A 23,157-nucleotide genomic window follows, 5' to 3' on the forward strand; every position below is an offset into this window, starting at 1 on the left:
TGTCCTCTCAGACCTGGACTAAAGCATCCGCCAACTCCTGGACAGTCTGTGATACAATGTGGCGTTCGTGGATGGAGCGAGACATGATGTCCCAGATGTGCTCAATCGGATTCAGGTCTGGGGAACGGGCTGGCCAGTCTACAGTATCAATGCCTTCCTCTTGCAGGAACTGCTGACACACTCCAGCCACTTGAGGTCTAGCGTTGTCTTGCATTAGGAGAAACCCAGGGCCTACCGCACCAGCATATGGTCTCACAAGGGGTCTGAGGAGCTCATCTTGGTACTCAATGGCAGTCAGGCTACCTCTGGCAAGCACATGGAGGGCTATACAGCCCCCCAAAGAAAAGCCCCCCCCCCATACCATTACTTACCCACCGCCGACCAGTCAAGCTGGAGGATGTTGCAGGCAGCAGAACGTTCTCCACGGCGTCTCATGTGCTGAGTGTGAACCTGCTTTCATCTTTGAAGAGCACAGGGCGCCAGTGGTGAATTTGCCAATCTTGGTGTTCTCTGGTAAATGCCAAATGTCCTGCACGGTGTTGGGCTGTAAGCACAACCCCCACCTGTGGATGCCGGGCCCTCATACCACCCTCATGGAGTGTGTTTCTGACTGTTTGAGTGGACACATTCACATTTGTGGCCTGCTGGAGGTCATTTTGCAGGGCTCTGCCAGTGCTCCTCCTGGCTCCTCCTTGCAAAAAGGCAGAGGTAGCGGTACTGCTGCTGGGTTGTTGCCCTCCTACGGCCTCCTCCACGTCTCCTGATTTACTGGCCTGTCTGGATACTACGCTGACAGACTCAGCAAACCTTCTTGCCACAACTCACATTGATGTGCCATCCTGGATGAGCTGCACTACCTGAGCCACTTGTGTGGGTTGTAGACTCCGTCTCATGCTACCACTAGAGTGAAAGCACTGCCAGCATTCAAAAGTGACCAAAACATCAGCCAGGAAGCATAGGAACTTAGAAGTGGTCTGTGGTCACCACCTGCAGAATCACTCCTTTATTGGGGGTGTCTTGCTTATTGCCTATAATTTCCACCTGTTGTCTGTTCCATTTACACAACAGTATGTGAAATTGATTGTCAATCAGTGTTGCTTCCTGAGTGGACAGTGTGATTCCACAGAAATGTGATTGACTTGGAGTTACGTTGTGTTGTTTAACTGTTCCCTTTATTATTTTTGAGCAGTGTACTAGCAGAGAGGCAAAAGGTCTGCATGGAACAAAATCATTGTGTAACTTTAAATGCAATAATAAGTGATAAGTAGCTGATAAAGGGAACAATCTTCAATCTGAATTTAGTTCAAACAACTAAAGTTGGTGTAGTCAAGTGTGGCTCTTGTCTATGGAGGATCACCGGTGCCTATGGAAATCAATAAATGGCTGTTTTAAGTTATTTGTGACCGTCAAGATTTCTGCTTCATTGCACTCATTCAATAGAAGCCTTCATTTTTCCTTAAGAATGATGACTGGTTCAGATATTGTTATGATACCTATACTGAAAGTCAATATGTCAATATGTGCAATATGAAAACTAGTGTTGAGCGGCATAGGCCATATTCGAATTCGCGAATATTCGCGAATATATGGACGAATATTCGTCATATATTCGCGAATATTCGCATATTCGTTATATCCTCGTTTTATTTTCGCGCATGCGAAAATACGCGCATGCGAAAATTAGCATATGTGGAAATTCGCATATGCGAAAGTTAGCATATGCTCATGTTCGCATATGCGAATTTTCGCACGCCAGTCTCACACAGTAGTATTACAGCCTTCTTTACACCACACAAGCTGGAAGCAGAGAGGGGTGATCACTGTGATGTGTACTGTGAAGAAAAAAAAATATATAAAAAAAAAACGAATATTCGTAATTACGAATATATAGCGCTATATTCGCGAAATTCGCGAATTCGCGAATATGCGATATTCGCGAATAATATTCGAATTGCGAATATTCGCGAGTAACACTAATGAAAACCATGACGGCAAAGTTGGGCCCATTAAACTATGGGCAACAACTGTGCCCAATAAACCCCACTGACTGAACTGTAAACTAAAGCTCTGAATAAACAAATTTACCATATACCTGTGTGTTCATCACAAGACAAAGGAAAATCTAGAAGTAAAAAAAAAAAAAGGTCCCAATAACCCCTTGCAACATCTAAGGGTTAGTACTATAACATAGCACAGATAACATAGGTTCAAGAACTGGGCTTGTGCCATTTTCAGCTGGTGACAACTGTAGATAACAGCTGACACACTACTGCAGAAAGTATCATTATCCTGGCTGCTTAACACTCAAAATTAAACAGCTAATACCCACTGTGGAACCCTAGGGGGTGAGACAGGGACCCGCTTTTTCACCCCATCAGCAGGGCTGTATTTGCCACTAGGCACTGGAGGGGCCAACACCGAAGGAGGTGCTCAGCAGAGGTCGACATCCACCGCTGGTAATCGGAGTTACTGCCTTCCGCTGACTTACTATGAAAATCTTCATCTACTGGAAAGAGAGGGGACGGCTTCTCATCTGTGACGCTACGTTTATTGCTGTGGCAAAAATGGGATGCTTCCAAAGGATATTATAAAAAGTGATCATGAAGTCAAATGTCAAATCATTCCACAAATGTCAAATCATTCCACAAAAAACGAGCCAACACAGAGCTCCATAAACAGAAAATTAAAAGAAATGGTTTTCAGAATAGTTTCCAATCATGCAAATGATCCCCCCTCCCCCCAACTCCACCATAACACTAGTAATACCTGGATTTGTGACAGCTGCTCTCATTATCACAGGGATATGCAGCTATCCTCCTCCTTTTTATTTCACCAGAGGAGGAAGCAAAATAAAATTATTCCAATGTTTGACTGACAAGAACAGAGCAAAGTTATTTTAGCTTTTATGGACTTTATAGCATAAAACAATTAACCAGTCAGTTGTGGCCATACAGCTCTTCAAAAATGGCCATAAGTCAAGGGTGTGCAGAAGAAGTCAAGGTCAGGCCCAAGTGCCAAAAGGCTCTTCTGCCACATAAGAAGACTCTTTTGCAACTACTGTTTAGGGGATGCAGAGGTTGCAATCACACCTGTCCTGGAGCTTGATGAGGCCTAAAAGATTGTGATCAAGAGCTTGATGAGGCCTAAAAGATTGTGATCAAGAGCTTGATGAGGCCTAAAAGATTGTGATCAAGATCAGAGCAGTACTATAAATGATGCATTATCCTTGGGGGCACTATAACAGATCATCCATTGGAGCCCAGTAGCTTAAAGTTACTTCTCGATTTCCAGAACTAATGACTCTAATAAAAGTAGGTAATGAATGAATAAAATATGACAAAAAAATACCAACATCAAACAAATAAATCAGCTGAACAGATATGATTTCCCCTCACACATAATGCCTATTAACATCTTGGTCCCCATTTATTTGGCAGAATGGCTACAAAGCTTCTTGTTTTGATGCACTCAGGCTCATCTGCTTTAGACTGGGTTCACATATGTCTTGTGGGAGCTCAGCAAACCCATTGAAAACCCAGCAAAACTAGCCGCAAATGACGACAAAAAAATCATCAGTTGTCATCCTTTGTTTAGGATCCAGCATTCCTTAACTGTGCATGCTGGACAGGGGAATGCAACAAGATGTCCTCCGCTGTCCAGCGCCCATGCAGCATGTTCTACCGTCCAGCATCCAACTTGAGATGCCGAATTAATGTGAACTGTCCCACTCAAATAAATGGGATCAGTTCTAGATTCAGTTTCCTGCCTGTACTTTTTCAACAGCGCCAGAGGGAAACACAGCCGGATGACACACATATGTGAAGGGGGCCTTACACAGACATCCTATTTATGTAATGGTATCTTTGTAATTTATTTCCCTATTGGTGGCGCAGCAGAGAAGTGAACATGTGCTACTAGGTATTCTAGTCCATCTTGATTTCTCAGAAGAGGGGAACCATGTGAAATACACAGTCAAATGTTCTCTTATCCAAAAATATGTTGCTTCATTTAAAGAAGGTGATTGGTGGATGTTAAGCCAACAAATTCATGTAATCTAAAAGAGTAAAAACAACTCCCTATAGGTTCAGCTAGCTTGATTGTTCTAGTGGACAGGAAACCATAGCATGGACAGTCAAAGTGTCACCTCTGGGCAGGGAAGAAGTGCACACTATTCTTGCCCACTCCCCCTATCCCTGCCTACTTACGTACCTGCCCTAGGTAGCGGGTCCGTAACCACGGTGACAATCCCTACTTACAATAAGTGAGGGCAGTCCAGTCAAAATAATAAACAATAATGCAGATGGAGGTCGGGACTCGGAATGGAATCACTCAGACTAACATAAAAATAACTAAACAGACACGCAATAAGTCGCTTTCCACAGTCCGAGTCGATACCAAGAGGTTACAGATATACCAAATCACAAAGCCAGGAGAAGAGTCAGAGAGCAGAGCCAAAGGGTCAAAATGCCAGATATAACAGATAGAATATAAATGCTAGCTAGGAGTACAGAGAGCTCTTTAGCAGGCAAGAATTGGGAGTGAACTGCCAGCTTATATAGGCCCAGACCAGGTGCTCACCAGTCCAGACAGCTGACATAGCCCAAACCGAAACAAAACAGAGAGAGAGAGCTGTCAGAACCGTTTAACCCCACAGGTTCTGACACAAAGGCTGTCCAGGCATACTAGTAGTTGTGGTTTTTGCAACAGCTCGAGGCCCACTGGTTGGGAAACTCTGGTACAGAGTTTAACCCCATGGGTTCTGACAGTACCCCCCCCCCCTTTAGGAGGGGCCACTGGACCCTTCACAACCTGAGAGTAAAGAGGTACAGATGAATCATCAATTTCTACATCAGTATCCTCATCTTCAATGTCACACCCCTCATTGGTGTCCTCACAATCATCTTCACTCTTTTCAGACTTCAAATCCCCATGATTATTCTCCAAACATTTATTGCTTAAGATATCACAACACACAGATTTAGTCAGAGGCTGCTGCAAAACTGGTTCTAAGACAGTCTCAGGAATAACATCAGTTTGCACTGATGATGAAACAATGCCTCCCAGAATAACTTTGCCAGGTGTATTTCTCTGAGGGACATGACATACCTGTGATCCCAAGTGGCCTCCCCGATTACCACTTGGACGCGGATGCTTTATACAGGATCCAATTAAATGAGTGTCTCTCTCCACAGTAAAAACAAAGACCATAGAGTTGACAAAACCTCCTGCGTTCTTTTGGGGTACAAATGGACCCTATCTGCAAAGGTTCATCCTCAGGCACAGATTTAGAGACAGGAGACTAATCAAGCAGGACAGGAGAGACAGAGGAGGAAGAACACTCTCGTTTGTCAGGGCTTGGTCAAGGGTGTCAGGAGAGGGATACATTACAAGCATGTCCTTTAAGGTGTCAGATAACCCCAGTCTGAACTGACAAATCAAGGCTGGAGTATTACAGTTGGAGGCCACACACCACTTTCTAAAATCTGCACAGTACTCCTCTACTGGTCTGCGACCTTGCTTTAATGTACGCAGTTGGGTCTCAGCGTACACAGCACGATCCAATTCAGTGTACAAAAGACCCAATCCCACAAATAAGGCATCCACTGAGGACAACTCTGGAGCATTGGGACCAAGGGAAAATATCCATTCCTGGGGACCCCCTTGCAAAAGAGACATAATAATACCCACTCTCTGGGCCTCAGTACCAGACGTGTAAGGCCTTAATCTGAAGTACAGTTTGCTGCTCTCACAAAAGGTTTTGAACATTTTGCGGTTACCAGAAAATCAGTCAGGGAGACTAACTTGTGTCTGTACAGTAGCTGGAGCAAGAACAGATGACACCTTAGTTCGGGCAGACTCCAGCTCCTGATTTCTGGCTAGCAAGCTCTGAACTAACTGCTCCTGATCTTGCAACCTCTGAGTCAAGGTCTGGACTAATACTGACTGAGACTGAGAAGACTCATATTGCTGAAGTCTTTCAGCTAAATCATGGACCAGCTGAGTCAAGCCCTGCATTTGCTCCACCAAAGCAAACATAGCTTACATTATGCAGGAACAAGGCAAATGCAGGTATGTTGGCCTGCTATAAGATCATGTCTGGGCAGGGAAGGAGTGCACACTATTCTCGCCTACTTCCCCTATCCCTGCCTACTTACATACCCGCCCTAGGTAGAAGGTCTGTAACCACGGTGATGGTCCCTACTTACAATAAGTGAGGGCAGTCCAGTCAAAATAATAGGCTATAATGCAGACGGAGGTCAGAACACAGAATGGAATCACTCCGACTAACAAAATACGGTACCGGGACACCACATTTCTGTATGTTACCTGTATGAAGGTCCCCATAGTCAGAGTCCCTAGGACATCGGGGTCCCTCTTGTTTAGTTTTCCCCTTGTCACCTCACACTCAGTTAATGTCTATATAGCAGTTCTATTAAATATAAATATAAGTATAGGAATATAGATGTATATATTTTGTTATCTACCTGTTCGGAGCGTAGCAGGACCTTCGGGTCACGTGATCAGGTTGAAACTCTATGGTTTTGCTACAGGACCTTTGGAGGTTCCCGTGACGTATGCACCCACAATGCACTGTAACGGTGAGTGACAGTCGTTACGGACCAATCCAAAACGGCCGGCCCCTGCCCATATAAGGGACCTGCGCCATCTTGATCCCTCTCTTGGGTTGCTGACTCTGGAAGAGGTACGACCTCTGCAGCTTACAAGACAATTTAGTAGGCCAAAGCCTTGCGGCCTAGGCCTATAGCTAGCGGACATACTAAACAATTTCCCGCTACTCATCGCAAGATCACTGGACCTAATTACTCCCCTAAATCCAGCGGATCTCTGCAATACAATCATTCAGAAGCTAAATTGGGCTTATCTGATCCCAACCGACTGTCAATAGCTGCCAAGCTATATATAAAGAGACTCTGTTATCTGGACTGTTACTATTATTACATGCAGGGCCGGCCTTTGGGGTGTGTGAGCTGTGCGGCCGCACAGGGTGCCATAGCAACAGGGGCGCCCGGCGGCCGACACAGCTTGCTTTTTTTTTTTTTTTAACTGACTTGTCAGTGAGTGACTGCGACTGTCACTCACTGACCGCTGGCGCTGGGTGCCCGCAAGGACTATGACCGGGCCTCATAGTCCTTAAGAATCATTGCAGGGCCGGAGTAGAGACATCACATGCCCAATGCTTGGATCCCCCGCGATCTATAACTTATCCTTTAAATAATATTGGGGGCAGGCCACGGGGGGGGGGGGGGGGGGGCACCACAAGGTTAGCTTGTACAGGGCGCCTGAACACCTAAGGCAGGGGGGGGATGAGAGGTGCTGGGGGGGTTATGGGGGTGATGAGAGGTGCTGGGGGGGTTATGAGAGGTGTAGGGGGGGTGATGAGAGGTGCAGGGGGGGTTATGAGAGGTGCTGGGGGGGTAATGAGAGGTGCAGGGGGTGATGAGAGGTGCAGGGGGGCTTATGGGGGTGATGAGAGGTGCTGGGGGGTAATGAGAGGTGCAGGGGGGGTTATGGGTTGATAAAAGGTGCAGGGGGGGAGGTTATGGGGGTGATGAGGAGAGGAGGGGTTTGGCAGGGTTTTTGGGGGTGATGAGGACACAGAGGATAAGAGGGGGTGTATATGTATATATGATGTGTATGCATGTATGTCAGAATTATATTCATATTCAGGGTACAGTCTGGGGCAGCATTATATTTAGTGGGTACAGTGTATAGCAGTATTATATTAAGGGTACAGTGTGGGTCAGTATTTTCTTTAGGGTACAGTGTATAGCAGTATTATATTCAGGGTACAGTCTGGAGCAGCATTATATTTAGTGGGTACAGTGTATAGCAGTATTATATTTAGTGGGTACAGTGTATAGCAGTATTATATTCAGGGTACAGTGTATGGCAGTATTATATTCAGGGTACAGTGTATGGCAGGATTATATTCAGGGTACAGTGTATAGCAGTATTATATTCAGGGTACAGTCTGGAGCAGCATTATATTTAGTGGGTACAGTGTATAGCAGTATTATATTCAGGGTACAGTGTATGGCAGTATTATATTCAGGGTACAGTCTGGAGCAGCATTATATTTAGTGGGTACAGTGTATAGCAGTATTATATTCAGGGTACAGTGTATGGCAGTATTATATTCAGGGTACAGTGTATGGCAGGATTATATTCAGGGTACAGTGTGGGGCAGTATTATATTCAGGGTACAGTGTGGGGCAGTATTTTATTTAGGGTACACTTTCTGGCAAGGTTATAATGATAACTGTCTTCATGCAGAGACTCTGCAGAGAAGATGGAGCTGGGGGAGCTGGGGGAAGACCTGGTCTCTGGACCCGATGAACAAGAAAAGATAACAGAGAATATATCACTCAAGTCAGAAGACGTCACTCAGGTCACTGTATTCTCATGACTGTCCCATCAGAGATGTAGTCACTTGTAAGTTCTGCAGTGAGGATGGGTAAAACTGTGTCCAATCTGTGTCTCTTCAGCTGTTACAAAACTACAACTCCCATTGCCAGAGGCTCTCCAGACATGATGGGAGTTTTAGTTTTCCAACAGCTGGAGAACCACTTCAACCGAGGTGATCGGTGGGGGTCTCAACAGTACCCCCCTTCCCCTCCCCTGCAATCTCCTGCACAGGCCTCGGCAGTTTGCTGGAAGCTGACGTTTGCACCCCGCACGAAGCCGCGGCCGGCACCCCCCCTCCATGTATCTCTATGGGGTACATGGAGGGCTGTGTCGGCCGGCGCTCCATATGGGGTACGGCATGCCCCCCTTCCAGCCGACTGCTGGGACAACGTGCAGGAGATAGCAGGGGGCCCAATGCTTGGATCCCCCGCAATCTATAACTTATCCTCAAAATAATATTGGGGGCAGGCCACGGGGGGGGGGGGGCGCCACAAGTTTAGCTTGTACAGGGCGCCTGAACACCTGAGGCAGGGGGGGGGATGAGAGGTGCTGGGGGGGTTATGGGGGTGATGAGAGGTGCTGGGGGGGGTTATGAGAGGTGTAGGGGGGGTGATGAGAGGTGCAGGGGGGGTTATGAGAGGTGCTGGGGGGGTAATGAGAGGTGCAGGGGGTGATGAGAGGTGCAGGGGGGCTTATGGGGGTGATGAGAGGTGCTGGGGGGTAATGAGAGGTGCAGGGGGGGTTATGGGTTGATAAAAGGTGCAGGGGGGGAGGTTATGGGGGTGATGAGGAGAGGAGGGGTTTGGCAGGGTTTTTGGGGGTGATGAGGACACAGAGGATAAGAGGGGGTGTATATGTATATATGATGTGTATGCATGTATGTCAGAATTATATTCATATTCAGGGTACAGTCTGGGGCAGCATTATATTTAGTGGGTACAGTGTATAGCAGTATTATATTAAGGGTACAGTGTGGGTCAGTATTTTCTTTAGGGTACAGTGTATAGCAGTATTATATTCAGGGTACAGTCTGGAGCAGCATTATATTTAGTGGGTACAGTGTATAGCAGTATTATATTTAGTGGGTACAGTGTATAGCAGTATTATATTCAGGGTACAGTGTATGGCAGTATTATATTCAGGGTACAGTGTATGGCAGGATTATATTCAGGGTACAGTGTATAGCAGTATTATATTCAGGGTACAGTCTGGAGCAGCATTATATTTAGTGGGTACAGTGTATAGCAGTATTATATTCAGGGTACAGTGTATGGCAGTATTATATTCAGGGTACAGTCTGGAGCAGCATTATATTTAGTGGGTACAGTGTATAGCAGTATTATATTCAGGGTACAGTGTATGGCAGTATTATATTCAGGGTACAGTGTATGGCAGGATTATATTCAGGGTACAGTGTGGGGCAGTATTATATTCAGGGTACAGTGTGGGGCAGTATTTTATTTAGGGTACACTTTCTGGCAAGGTTATAATGATAACTGTCTTCATGCAGAGACTCTGCAGAGAAGATGGAGCTGGGGGAGCTGGGGGAAGACCTGGTCTCTGGACCCGATGAACAAGAAAAGATAACAGAGAATATATCACTCAAGTCAGAAGACGTCACTCAGGTCACTGTATTCTCATGACTGTCCCATCAGAGATGTAGTCACTTGTAAGTTCTGCAGTGAGGATGGGTAAAACTGTGTCCAATCTGTGTCTCTTCAGCTGTTACAAAACTACAACTCCCATTGCCAGAGGCTCTCCAGACATGATGGGAGTTTTAGTTTTCCAACAGCTGGAGAACCACTTCAACCGAGGTGATCGGTGGGGGTCTCAACAGTACCCCCCTTCCCCTCCCCTGCAATCTCCTGCACAGGCCTCGGCAGTTTGCTGGAAGCTGACGTTTGCACCCCGCACGAAGCCGCGGCCGGCACCCCCCCTCCATGTATCTCTATGGGGTACATGGAGGGCTGTGTCGGCCGGCGCTCCATATGGGGTACGGCATGCCCCCCTTCCAGCCGGCTGCTGGGACAACGTGCAGGAGATAGCAGGGGGCCCAATGCTTGGATCCCCCGCAATCTATAACTTATCCTCAAAATAATATTGGGGGCAGGCCACGGGGGGGGGGGGGGGGGGGCGCCACAAGTTTAGCTTGTACAGGGCGCCTGAACACCTGAGGCAGGGGGGGGGATGAGAGGTGCTGGGGGGGGGTTATGGGGGTGATGAGAGGTGCTGGGGGGGTTATGAGAGGTGTAGGGGCGGTGATGAGAGGTGCAGGGGGGGGTTATGGGGGTTATGAGAGGTGCTGGGGCGGTAATGAGAGGTGCAGGGGGTGTGATGAGAGGTGCAGGGGGGCTTATGGGGGTGATGAGAGGTGCTGGGGGGTGATGAGAGGTGCAGGGGGGTGATGAGAGGTGCAGGGGAGGTGATGAGAGGTGCAGGGGGGGTTATGGGGTTGATAAGAGGTGCAGGGGGGAGGTTATGGAGGTGATGAGAGTTGCAGGGGGTGATGAGAGGTGCAGGGGGTTATGGGGGTGATGAGAGGCGCAGGGGGGTTATGGAGTGGATGAGAGGTGCAGGGGGGGTTATGGGGTGGATGAGAGGTGCAGGGGGGGTTATGGGGGTGATGAGGAGAGGAGGGGTTTGGCAGGGTTTTTGGGGGTGATGAGGACACAGAGGATAAGAGGGGGTGTATATGTATATATGATGTCTATGCATGTATGTCAGAATTATATTCATATTCAGGGTACAGTCTGGGGCAGCATTATATTTAGTGGGTACAGTGCATAGCAGTATTATATTAAGGGTACAGTGTGGGTCAGTATTTTCTTTAGGGTACAGTGTATAGCAGTATTATATTCAGGGTACAGTCTGGGGCAGGATTATATTTAGTGGGTACAGTGTGTGGCAGTATTATATTTAGTGGGTACAGTGTATAGCAGTATTATATTCAGGGTACAGTGTATAGCAGGATTATATTCAGGGTACAGTGTGGGTCAGTATTTTCTTTAGGGTACAGTGTATAGCAGTATTATATTCAGGGTACAGTCTGGGGCAGCATTATATTTAGTGGGTACAGTGTAAAGCAGTATTATATTCAGGGTACAGTGTATGGCAGGATTATATTCAGGGTACAGTGTGGGGCAGTATTATATTCAGGGTACAGTGTGGGGCAGTATTTTATTTAGGGTACACTTTCTGGCAAGGTTATAATGATTACTGTCTTCATACAGAGGATGAGGATCTGCTGACAATGTGAGCAGCCAATGATGTCTGGATGTCAGACTCTGCAGAGAAGATGGAGCTGGAGGAAGACCTGGTCTCTGGACCCGATGAACAAGAAAAGATAACAGAGAATATAGGTTAGCTTGCACAGGGTGCCTGAACACCTAAGGCCGGCCCTGATTACATGCACAGAAATTCCTCAGTAAAAGTTCCTGCAAGTTTTCAGTTAACAGCAGTTGTGGACAATCCTTTATTTCTGCATCACCTATTGCTCTTGGGAAGGGTGGCAATAGGCCTACCACGAAACACTGCATTTAACCCTCACCCTGGCGTCACGTCACGAGTGACAAGGGTTAACAGCACCCTTAACAATCCTGAGCAGCAACACCCTAACCCCCCTACACTACCACAAGACAGTATCCTCTCATTCGCCACCACAAACTATTTTTGGCTTCGCACGAACAGAATTCGGGTGTGTGCCTTCTGCTGTTGCCACTAGTGAAATTGTTCTCCCCCCAAGAAAGTAACGGACTTTATTCATGTGTCGCAGACCACATTACAGTGTACAAGAGCGGTGCAACTTGCAAGGGGGCCACGCGAAAAGTAAGGGGGAGGCGAAGATTTATTTGCTGCAATGTGTAAACTGCGAAACGAATTCATGCTACGATCCTCTGGTCCAGTCAGCATGGGAGGAGTTAACCTGCTACCAGAGAAGCGCGCGAAAAAAGGCCCGCGTTGCGCCACGTCTCGCCCCTGCCAAGTTGCTGTGTCGGAACTTGGAGACACAGGAGTTGTTTCTGGGAGGACAGGAAGTCGGGGCTGCACCGATGACGTCCTTCCTGCCGGCCGCGATTTTGGGGAAGCCCACTATAAAAGACGCCACGCACAGCGACCTCTTTAGTCTGCACAGAGAGCCGGAGAGTACGGACATAGCAGAGAGCAGCGTTCCACGTGGTGAGAGCAGCATAATGATGCCGGAACAGCGAAAAGTTGTGGCAGTCGCAGCCCGAATTTTCCAAGAACTTGCTGACCGTCTGCAGCGGTTGTCATTAGATGAAGAGGGGGGCTGCAATCTTCCCCCACTGCCTGATGATGACGACGATTGGCTAGACACAACTCCAACAGAGAGCGCAGGGACACCTGGAGGTGCATCGCTGGTGAGATTGTCCCCTCACCACAGAACTTGGGGCTCGTGGGCCGAGATCCCATCGGAGGAGTCTGCAGTGAGTACCCCGCCAGAGGCGGCCTATTCTTCCTTCTCCAGCCTTGAAGCTAAAATACTGCTATCTACTTTGCCAAGTGCACGACCATGCTCACCAGATTTTCCCCAGTGGATCTTTGGGGACGAGCCGGGATTTATCGAGTATATGTTCTACAACCCAAAGCTGGGAAGCCACTCCCACCAATTCCATCTGCACAAAGGGAAAGTGCCCATCAAGAAGCCGAGCTGGCTGAGCTGATGGATAAACTAAATGCCCGACACAGAGAACTGTAAGCCCCTAAGCATGTGCATTTGCCTTCTGAGGAAAGAATTTGCTACCAGGAGAATACTAAAGAAATGGAAGATTTATTCATCCGCAAATGGGACCATCCCCGAGAAGGGGAGGAGCCTCTAGAACGACGAAGAGCAACTGTGGCCAAGTTCGACAAGGTCAGAGGTTATGGGACACTCCTAGATTGCCATACAGGGAAAACCATCCTCGTGAACCGGCGAGCAGTACAGAGGCCATATCTTCACAAAAAGTTCTACTCCCTGGAGGTGGGTGAAATTGTGGAGTACACCCCCGTCCAGAGCCTGCATGGAGAATGGGCTGCAGCGGTCACAAGACCAACAGACCCAACACAGCTTCCCTTCAAATACTTTCCATCTACAGATTGGGAATCGGATCCCTTCAACCTGAGGCCGAAATGGTTTGCTCCTGATGCCTCCACCAACGTACTCAAGGAGGAGGAGCCTCTACAACATCAATCATCTTCTGTGTACAGTCAAGTGCCAAGTCCTGCTCAAGATCAAGAAAGTAAGTAAGCCCAAGTTGCGGGCACCAAAGACCGTACCTAGGCCCTCTCGGAGCAGTGAGAGTTTGCCTCCTGCACAGGTACCAACCTATGTACCAAGGCCCTCTTCCAACGTGGAGAGTTTGCCTCCTGTACAGGTACCGACGAAAGTGCTTTGGCCCACTCCTGATATGGAGATGGTGCTAAAACCTTATGCACCAACTGTGATCCCGGCCAGTAAGCCTTTGGTCACTCTAAATCCTACTGTTGCCCATTCTTTCCTCACCAATGTGGTGTGGGAGAGTCACATTAACGCCTTGCCTGCTTTAGATGTTGGCAGATATAGGGGATCTGTAAGAGACACAAGAAGATTCAGAAGAAATGTCTTTTGAAGGACTATAAAGTAATGTTTATTGCTTTTCTATGCTAACCACTTTTGTTTTACAGTAACAAAGTTCAAGACATGTGCCTAGCAGGACTGTGCTAAGATTGTTCCAATTTCAAGTTCAGCAACGTAACCATCAAGCTTTGTGCCTGACCATCAGGTCAAGAGACTCCTAGCTAGTAGGAGATTCGTAAGTTTTGTGCCCGGCTGATTGTGGTAAAGCCGTGTTTCCCATAGACTCCTAGCGTAGGTGGACTGCAGATCCTCACATGTCCGTTCTATTTACATAACCCTATATTTATAGGATTTTCTTGCCAAAATGTGCACTTATCAGGTGTATGCGCCTGAACCTTGTTGGAGTGTTAATAAATGTATGATAAAAATGTATATGGTTCCTGTACACAGAAAAAATTACTTTGTGTCTGTGTACATAAAAAGTAAGTAAAGGTTGTACACGGAAAATTGTCCGCTATATGCACATGTACACCAAAAGCAAAAATGTCAATAACTCTTGTACACATGTACATATTGTCACGATTCGGCTTACAGGTAGTGGATCCTCTGTGTCAGCGAGGGATTGGCGTGGACCGTGCTGGTGGACCGGTTCTAAGAGGCTACTGGTGTTCACCAGAGCCCGCCGCAAAGCGGGATGGTCTTGCTGCGGCAGTAGCAACCAGGTCGTATCCACTAGCAACGGCTCAACCTCGCTGACTGCTGAGAAGGCGTGGGACAGAAGGACTAGGCAGAGGCAAGGTCAGACGTAGCAGAAGGTCGGGGCAGGCGGCAAGGTTCGTAGTCAAGATGGATAGCAGAAGTTCAGGTAACACAGGCTTTGGACAACACTAAACGTTTTCACTGGCACAAGGCAACAAGATCCGGCAAGGGAGTGCAGGGGAAGTGATGTGATATAGCCAGGGAGCAGGTGGAAGCCAATTAAGCTAATTGGGCCAGGCACCAATCATTGGTGCACTGGCCCTTTAAGTCTCAGAGAGCTGGCGCGCGCGCGCCCTAGAGAGCGGAGCTGCGCGCGCCAGCACATGACAGCAGGGGACCGGGACGGGTAAGTGACTTGGGATGCGATTCGCGAGCGGGCGCGTCCCGCTGTGCGAATCGCATCCCCGACGGCCATGTCAGTGCAGCGCTCCCGGTCAGCGGGACCGACGGGGCGCTGCAGGGAGAGAGACGCCGTGAGCGCTCCGGGGAGGAGCAGGGACCCGGAGCGCTCAGCGTAACAGTACCCCCCCCTTAGGTCTCCCCCTTTTTTTGTCCGACAACTGCTTTACCTGGGACGAGGACACCGGGAAAGAATGGAGGGTTTCCTCAACGGCAGGCAGTACAGCAGGAGTGGGAATAGGGAGGGAGGGCAGAGGGTGAAACTTGGCACGGGGCAGGGTGACACCAGGACGGGGGCCATGAGGAGGCACTGAGGCTTGCCTGACGGGACTGGGAGGGAGGGAGAGGCATTTCTTGTGGCAAGCAGAGTCCCAGTTCTTGATCTCCCCGGTGGTCCAGTCAAGGGTGGGAGAATGAAGCTGGAGCCATGGCAGACGGAGGAGGACCTCAGAGGTGCAGTTGGGAAGGACGAAAAATTCAATCCTTTCGTGGTGGGGTCCAATGCACATTAAGAGGGGTTTTGTGCGGTAACGCACGGTGCAATCCAATCTAACTCCGTTGACCGCGGAAATGTAGAGCGGCCTGACGAGACGGGTCACCGGGATGCAGAACTTATTCACCAAAGACTCCAAAATGAAATTCCCAGAGGCACCAGAGTCCAAGCAGGCCACGGCTGAGAGGGAGGAATTGGCTGAAGGAGAAATCCGCACGGGCACCGTGAGACGTGGAGAAGCAGACTTTGAACCAAGAGACGCCACACCCACGTGAGCTGGGTGCGTGCGTGCGTTTCCCAGACGTGGAGGACGAATAGGGCAATCCACCAAGAAATGCTCGGTACTGGCACAGTACAGACAAAGATTTTCTTCCCTACGGCGATTCCTCTCTTCCTGGGTCAGGCGAGACCGATCCACTTGCATGGCCTCCTCGGCGGGAGGCCCAGGCGTAGATTGCAAAGGATGCTGTGGGAGAGGTGCCCAGAGATCTAAGTCTTTTTCCTGGCGGAGCTCCTGATGTCTCTCAGAAAAACGCATGTCAATGCGGGTGGCCAAATGGATAAGTTCTTGCAGGTTGGCAGGAATCTCTCGTGCGGCCAGCACATCCTTGATGCTACTGGATAGGCCTTTTTTAAAGGTCGCGCAGAGAGCCTCGTTATTCCATGATAATTCGGAAGCAAGAGTACGAAATTGGATGGCGTACTCGCCCACTGAAGAATTACCCTGGACCAGGTTCAGCAGGGCAGTCTCGGCAGAAGAAGCTCGGGCTGGTTCCTCGAAGACACTACGGACTTCAGCGAAGAAGGACTGGACTGTGGCTGTGGCAGGATCATTGCGGTCCCAGAGCGGTGTGGCCCAAGACAAGGCCTTTCCTGAAAGAAGACTCACTACGAATGCCACCTTAGACCGTTCTGTAGGAAACAAGTCCGACAACATCTCCATATGCAGGGAATATTGAGACAGAAATCCACGGCAGAGTCTAGAGTCCCCATCAAATTTGTCCGGCAGGGACAAGCAAAGGCTAGGAGCGGCCACTCGCTGCGGAGGAGGTGCAGGAGCTGGCGGAGGAGATGGTTGCTGCTGTAGCAGAGGCAGAAGTTGCTGTAACGTGGCGGTCAACTGCGACAGCTGCTGTCCTTGTTGGGCAATTTGCTGCGATTGCTGAGCGACCACCGTGGTAAGGTCAGCGAGACTTGGCAGCGGCACCTCAGCGGGATCCATGGCCGGATCTACTGTCACGATTCGGCTTACAGGTAGTGGATCCTCTGTTAGTGTTGAGCGGCATAGGCCATATTCGAATTCGCGAATATTCGCGAATATATGGACGAATATTCGTCATATATTCGCGAATATTCGCATATTCGCTATATCCTCGTTTTATTTTCGCATATGCGTATATTCGCGTATGCGAAAATTTACAGATGTGAAAATTAGTATATACAAAGTTAGCATAAGGTAAAATTCGCATATACGAATATTCGCATGTGCTAATTTTCGCATATGCGAATTTTCGCACGCCAGTCTCACACAGTAGTATTAGAGCCTTCTTTACACCACACAAGCTGGAAGCAGAGAGGGGTGATCACTGTGATGTGTACTGTGAAGAAAAAAAAAAAAAAAAAACGAATATTCGTAATTACGAATATATAGCGCGAAATTCGCGAAATTCGCGAATTCGCGAATATGCGATATTCGCGAATAATATTCGAATTGCGAATATTCGCGAGCAACACTATCCTCTGTGTCAGCGAGGGATTGGCGTGGACCGTGCTGGTGGACCGGTTCTAAGAGGCTACTGGTGTTCACCAGAGCCCGCCGCAAAGCGGGATGGTCTTGCTGCGGCAGTAGCAACCAGGTCGTATCCACTAGCAACGGCTCAACCTCGCTGACTGCTGAGAAGGCGTGGGACAGAAGGACTAGGCAGAGGCAAGGTCAGACGTAGCAGAAGGTCGGGGCAGGCGGCAAGGTTCGTAGTCAAGATGGATAGCAGAAGTTCAGGTAACACAGGCTTTGGACAACACTAAACGCTTTCACTGGCACAAGGCAACAAGATCCGGCAAGGGGGTGCAGGGGAAGTGATGTGATATAGCCAGGGAGCAGGTGGAAGCCAATTAAGCTAATTGGGCCAGGCACCAATCATTGGTGCACTGGCCCTTTAAGTCTCAGAGAGCTGGCGTGCGCGCGCCCTAGAGAGCGGAGCCGCGCGCGCCAGCACATGACAGCAGGGGACCGGGACGGGTAAGTGACTTGGGATGCGATTCGCGAGTGGGCGCGTCCCGCTGTGCGAATCGCATCCCCGACGGCCATGTCAGTGCAGCGCTCCCGGTCAGCGGGACCGACCGGGGCGCTGCAGGGAGAGAGACGCCGTGAGCGCTCCGGGGAGGAGCAGGGACCCGGAGCGCTCGGCGTAACACATATAAAGATAAAAAAACGCTAAAAGGTGTTTTAGTAGTTGCTCAATAGGGGACTCTCTTGGCTCCTCCGAGAGTGACATTGTTTCTAGTCGCCAATCACTAGCACCTGTCTCAACAAAAATAACAGGGTAAACTACCCTTAAGGTACCAAGATTCACATTCAGTACCGGCGCACATAGTACTCTAGACTGCTCACTTAAATGTACTACCTCAGTCTACTTCAGTACATACACCAAAACAAAATATATCTCACAACCAAGAAACACTTAGAAATTGTAGCATATTGATACCCAATTCCTGCCACTGTTAGGTACACTCATATTTCTTTTCTCTGTATTACGTGTGTGAGATGCTCTACCTGGCCAGTAGGTGCTCTTGTGAGTATAGAATTAAACACGTATTTCTAAAGATAACCTAGGTAGGTTATACTGTTGTGTTCTAGGGGTAGGTAGCGTGTAGCCAATAGACCCTAGTAGCCATCCTTATTGGTAGATAGCCTCGGGCAAGCCAATGTACCCTTCTGTGTACTAACAGGTGACTCCTCGTGGCAAAAAGAAAAAATGTGGTGAGATTTTAAAATGTTTAGACAGCTTGAGACTAAAGGTTATAGAGAGCTGTACTAATGTATAGTTAGCCTCATAAATGTCCTAGAGAGCTATATATATATAAAAAAATGTCTAAGGAGCTAGAAACTAAAGGTGAGAAAGCTTCTTCTATGTCTAGCTAGCTTCCTCAGTGTCTAGATAGCTTCAGTATTGTCTAGTTAAGATACTAGTAAAAGTATCCAGAGAATGTGAAGGTGTGTAATGTTTACTTAGGTTTTGTCAGGATGTATAGAAAAATTATAAGTATAATCCTGTTCTAGTCCTACTTCCTCTGCCTTAGGGGACAGGTGTCGAGGTCGACTTATTTTAAGTAAGGGGGTTTGTGGTGTCCCGGTACCGTATTTCGTAAGTAACCTGTATGAAGGTCCCCATAGTCAGAGTCCCTAGGACGTCAGGGTTCCTCTTCTGTAGTTTTCCCCTTGTCACCTCACACTTAGTTAATGTCTATATAGCAGTTCTATTAAATATAAATATAAGTATAGGAATATAGATGTATATATTTTGTTATCTACCTGTTCGGAGCGTAGCAGGACTTTCGGGTCATGTGATCAGGTTTAAACTCTTTGGTTTTGCTACAGGACCTTTGGAGGTTCCTGTGACATATTAGTAGGCCAAAGCCTTGCGGCCTAGGCCTATAGCTAGCGTACATACTAAACAATTCCCCGCTACTCATCGCAAGATGACTGGACCTAATTACTCCCCTAAATCCAGCGGATCTCTACAATACAATCCTTCAGAAGCTAAACTGGGCTTATCTGATCCCAACCAACTGTCAATCGCTGCCAAGCTATATGTAAAGAGACTGTTATCTGGACTGTTACTGTTACTACATGCACAGAAACTCCTCAGTAAAAGTTCCTGCAAGTTTTCAGTTAACAGCGGCTGTGGACAATCCTTTATTTCTGCATCACCTATTGTTCATGGGAAGGGTGGCAATAGGCCTACCACGAACACTGCATTTAACCCTCACCCGGGCGTCACGAGTGACAAGGGTTAACAGCACCCTTAACAATCCTGAACAGCAACACCCTAACCACCCTACACTACCACAAGATAGTATCCTCTCATCCACCACCACAGAAAAATAACTAAACATACACACATTAAGTCACTGTCCACAGTCCGAGTCGATACCAAGAGGTTACAGTTAAGCCAATTCACAAAACCAGGAGAAGAGTCAGAGAGCATAGCCAAAGGGTCAAAATGCCAGAGATAACAGACACAATATAAATGCTAGCTAGAAGTACAGCGAGCTCTTTAGCAGGCCAGGATTGGGAGTAGACTGCCAGCTTATATAGGCCCAGACCAGGTGCTCACTTCAAGGCCGGGTGACCAGTCCAGAAAGCTGGGCGTAGCCCAAACTGAAACAAAGCAGAGAGAGCTGTCAGAACTGTTTAACCCCACAGGTTCTGGCACAAAGGCTGTCCAGGCATACTAGTAGTTGTGGTTTTGCAACAGCTCGAGGCCCGCTGGTTGGGGAAACTCTGCTACAGATGGTTCAAAATAAATATCCAATGGTTTCTGCTCCCACTTTCAATACTGTACAGTATATATCTGGTAAAACAATGCAACAGTAGCATAAAGGACAAAAAAAACTATATTGGTGCTAGTAGCTACTATCCAATAAGTTCTTGAAACAGTTCAGAATAAAAAAAAACTTTGAATACCTTAAAAGGCTAGGGTCACATGTAACGGATCCGCAGCATATTTTACCCTGACCCTAGAGTGAGCCCCCTTCCTGTGCTCGCTCATAGCAGCAATCTGCTGCTACGAGCACACACCGAGTTTTCTGTACGACTGTAGTAAACTGCGCACGCAAGCGCAGTTTTCTCCCGGACATCGCGGCCGCTCTCTGCCTAGTTCAGGTAGCAGAGGAGTGGCCGTGATGTCTGTGAGTAAAAACTGCACATGCAGAGTTTGCTACAGTTGCACAGATCTCTGTGTGTGTGTGCTCGTAGCAGCATATTGCTGCTATGAGTGGGCACAGGCAGGGGGCTCACTCTCAGGTTGGATAAAATACGCTGCGGATCTTTTACGTGTGACCGTACCCTTAAAGAGTCTCAACTCAAAATGCTACCCCCATCCACAGGTTAGGGAATAATAAGCTGTTTGGTGGAGATCCACCGATCACAAAATGGGAGGAAGACTGTACCCTTAAAGGGGTACTCCGCCCCTTGACATCTTATCCCCTATCCAAAGGATAGGGGCTAAGATGTCAGATTGCCGCGGTCCCGCTGCTGGGGACCCCCGGGATCGCCGCTGCGGCACCCCGCTGTCATTACTGCACAGAGCGAGTTCGCTCTGTGCGTAATGACGGGCGATACAGGGGACGGAGCAGCGTGATGTCATGGCTCCGCCGCTTGTGAGATCACAGCCGCCCCCTTAATACAAGTCTATGGTAGTGGCATGGTGACCGCCACGCCCCCTCCCATAGACTTGTATTGAAGGGGGCGGGTCATGACGTCACGATGGGCGGAGCCGTGACGTAACGATGCTCCGGCCCCCGTACTGCCCGTCATTACGTGCAGAGCGAACTCGCTCTGTGTAGTAATGACAGCGGGGTGCCGCAGCGGCAATCCCGGGGGTCCCCAGCAGCGGGACCGCGGCGATCTGACATCTAGGGGCGGAGTACTCCTTTAATACAATAAGTGTGCAGCCAACACTCCATTCTTTCTCTATAGGGCTTCCAAACATTGCCAAGTGCTGAGCTAAGATAATAAATAGAGCATTAGCCACACATGCACGCACTGCTCCATTAATTCTGTGGACAGTTTTCTTCGGTTCTTATGTGGTCGGAACCGCACTGATCAGCTTGTTATTCCCTAGCTTGTGAATAGGGGATAACTTTGCAAGTTGGGAACATCCCAAGGGGGTTCAAATCAAAGAGATTTCTTCATCTACGCAAAATAAAATAATATAAATAATAAAAGTATAAAAAATAACGACTTGCAATGTAAGTAGTCCGGATGTAGAAAATCCCTGGAAATGTATTGAACTTGGAAGCACATGTGGTGTCCCACTACCGCATTTCATACGGTACTTATTTATCTATGGGTCCCCGTAGCCAGAGTCCCTAGGATTTAGTAATCTCTGTTAGTCAGTCCGCCCCTAGTCGCCTCTATTATAGTATATAGATTTCTAATTTGTCCATAGAATAATGTATATAGTATTATTTCTGTATATAAATGGTTACTTACCTGTTTCTATTAGCGTTGCAGGACCTGCGGGTCATGTGACAAGGCAAACTCTATGGTTTTTCGCTTAAGGACCTTTGGAGGCCGTCTTACGTCATTAATCCCATCACACCATGTACTGGTGAATGGCAGACGTTCGGACCAATCAGAATCGCCACGCCCCCTGCCCATATAAGGGAGTGGCGGCCATCTTCTCGCTCTCTTTCTCCTGGCTCTTGATGAGAGAAGACCTATATCGCAGTAATCGCAGTGATTTAGGCCTCAGCCTTGCAGCAACGGCTGAATGATCTAAATTATAGAGTGTGTCATCCCCTAAGCACTCTGCAGTATCACCGGACCCAATATTTACCCTAAATCCGGACGGATCTGCACATCACTCCCTAAATTCAGAGACTATAAGTTTAATGCAAAGTCCGCAACTTCTGCCAGTCGCTAAGCAACCTAAGAACTGTTATATGAGACTGTTACTACGCATTGGATATTGCAAGCACTGCAGTAAAGTTATTCCAGTTCAAGTTAAATCTGCTTGTGGACCTTCAGTCATTTCATTGCACCTATCGCTTCTGGGAAGGGCGGCGATAGGCCGGAACATAGATTCAGCATACCAGCCCTCACCCTGGCGTCACGAGGGACAGGGTTAATATTAACTCCTCATATACTAACACCATACCATCCCTACCATACACCCCCCCCCCCCAAGGGCTACCACACACACCTCAAGTAGAAAACACTAAATATGTATCATATAGCTCTTCTAAAAGTTTAAACCACTAGGCATGCAGCCATAGTGCTAGCACCCAGTCAAGTACTCTAATCATGCCCCCAACCCTATTGTATAGCACTTCAACAAGTACTTCCAATGTTCTTCAAGTAGAATAGTTCAAGAGGAGGAGGAGTAGGAATAAAGATGGAAACGACTAAAGGTATTTGTCCCAACCTTGAGAATATTCAGACAGTAGACTGGGTAGTCAGAACAACCTCTAATAAAGAGCAAGAAAGAGAATGAGAGTTGGAGGAAAATGATTTTTATATGGCTTTGAGTGTTGTCAATGTAGGTCTCTAATTGGGTCCATTTGTTAAAGTGAGAAGCTCAATGCTAAGAAAACCAGTGAACAATCGGCACTGTTCCATTGGCATTTTCTACTCTTGGAATATCCCAAGCTCCTTTTGTTATAGAAAGAACGGTAAACTTTTTTGTTATGAATGCACTCTCACCCAGCCCCCTTTTTGGACAAGAAATGTTGAAGAGTTTCTTAGAGAGCTTTTCTTTAGACCACCGTGAGAGAATATCCTGATGGCTTTGAGAGT

The sequence above is a fragment of the Hyla sarda genome, chromosome 10 (assembly GCF_029499605.1).
Source record: "Hyla sarda isolate aHylSar1 chromosome 10, aHylSar1.hap1, whole genome shotgun sequence".
NCBI lineage: Eukaryota > Metazoa > Chordata > Amphibia > Anura > Hylidae > Hyla > Hyla sarda.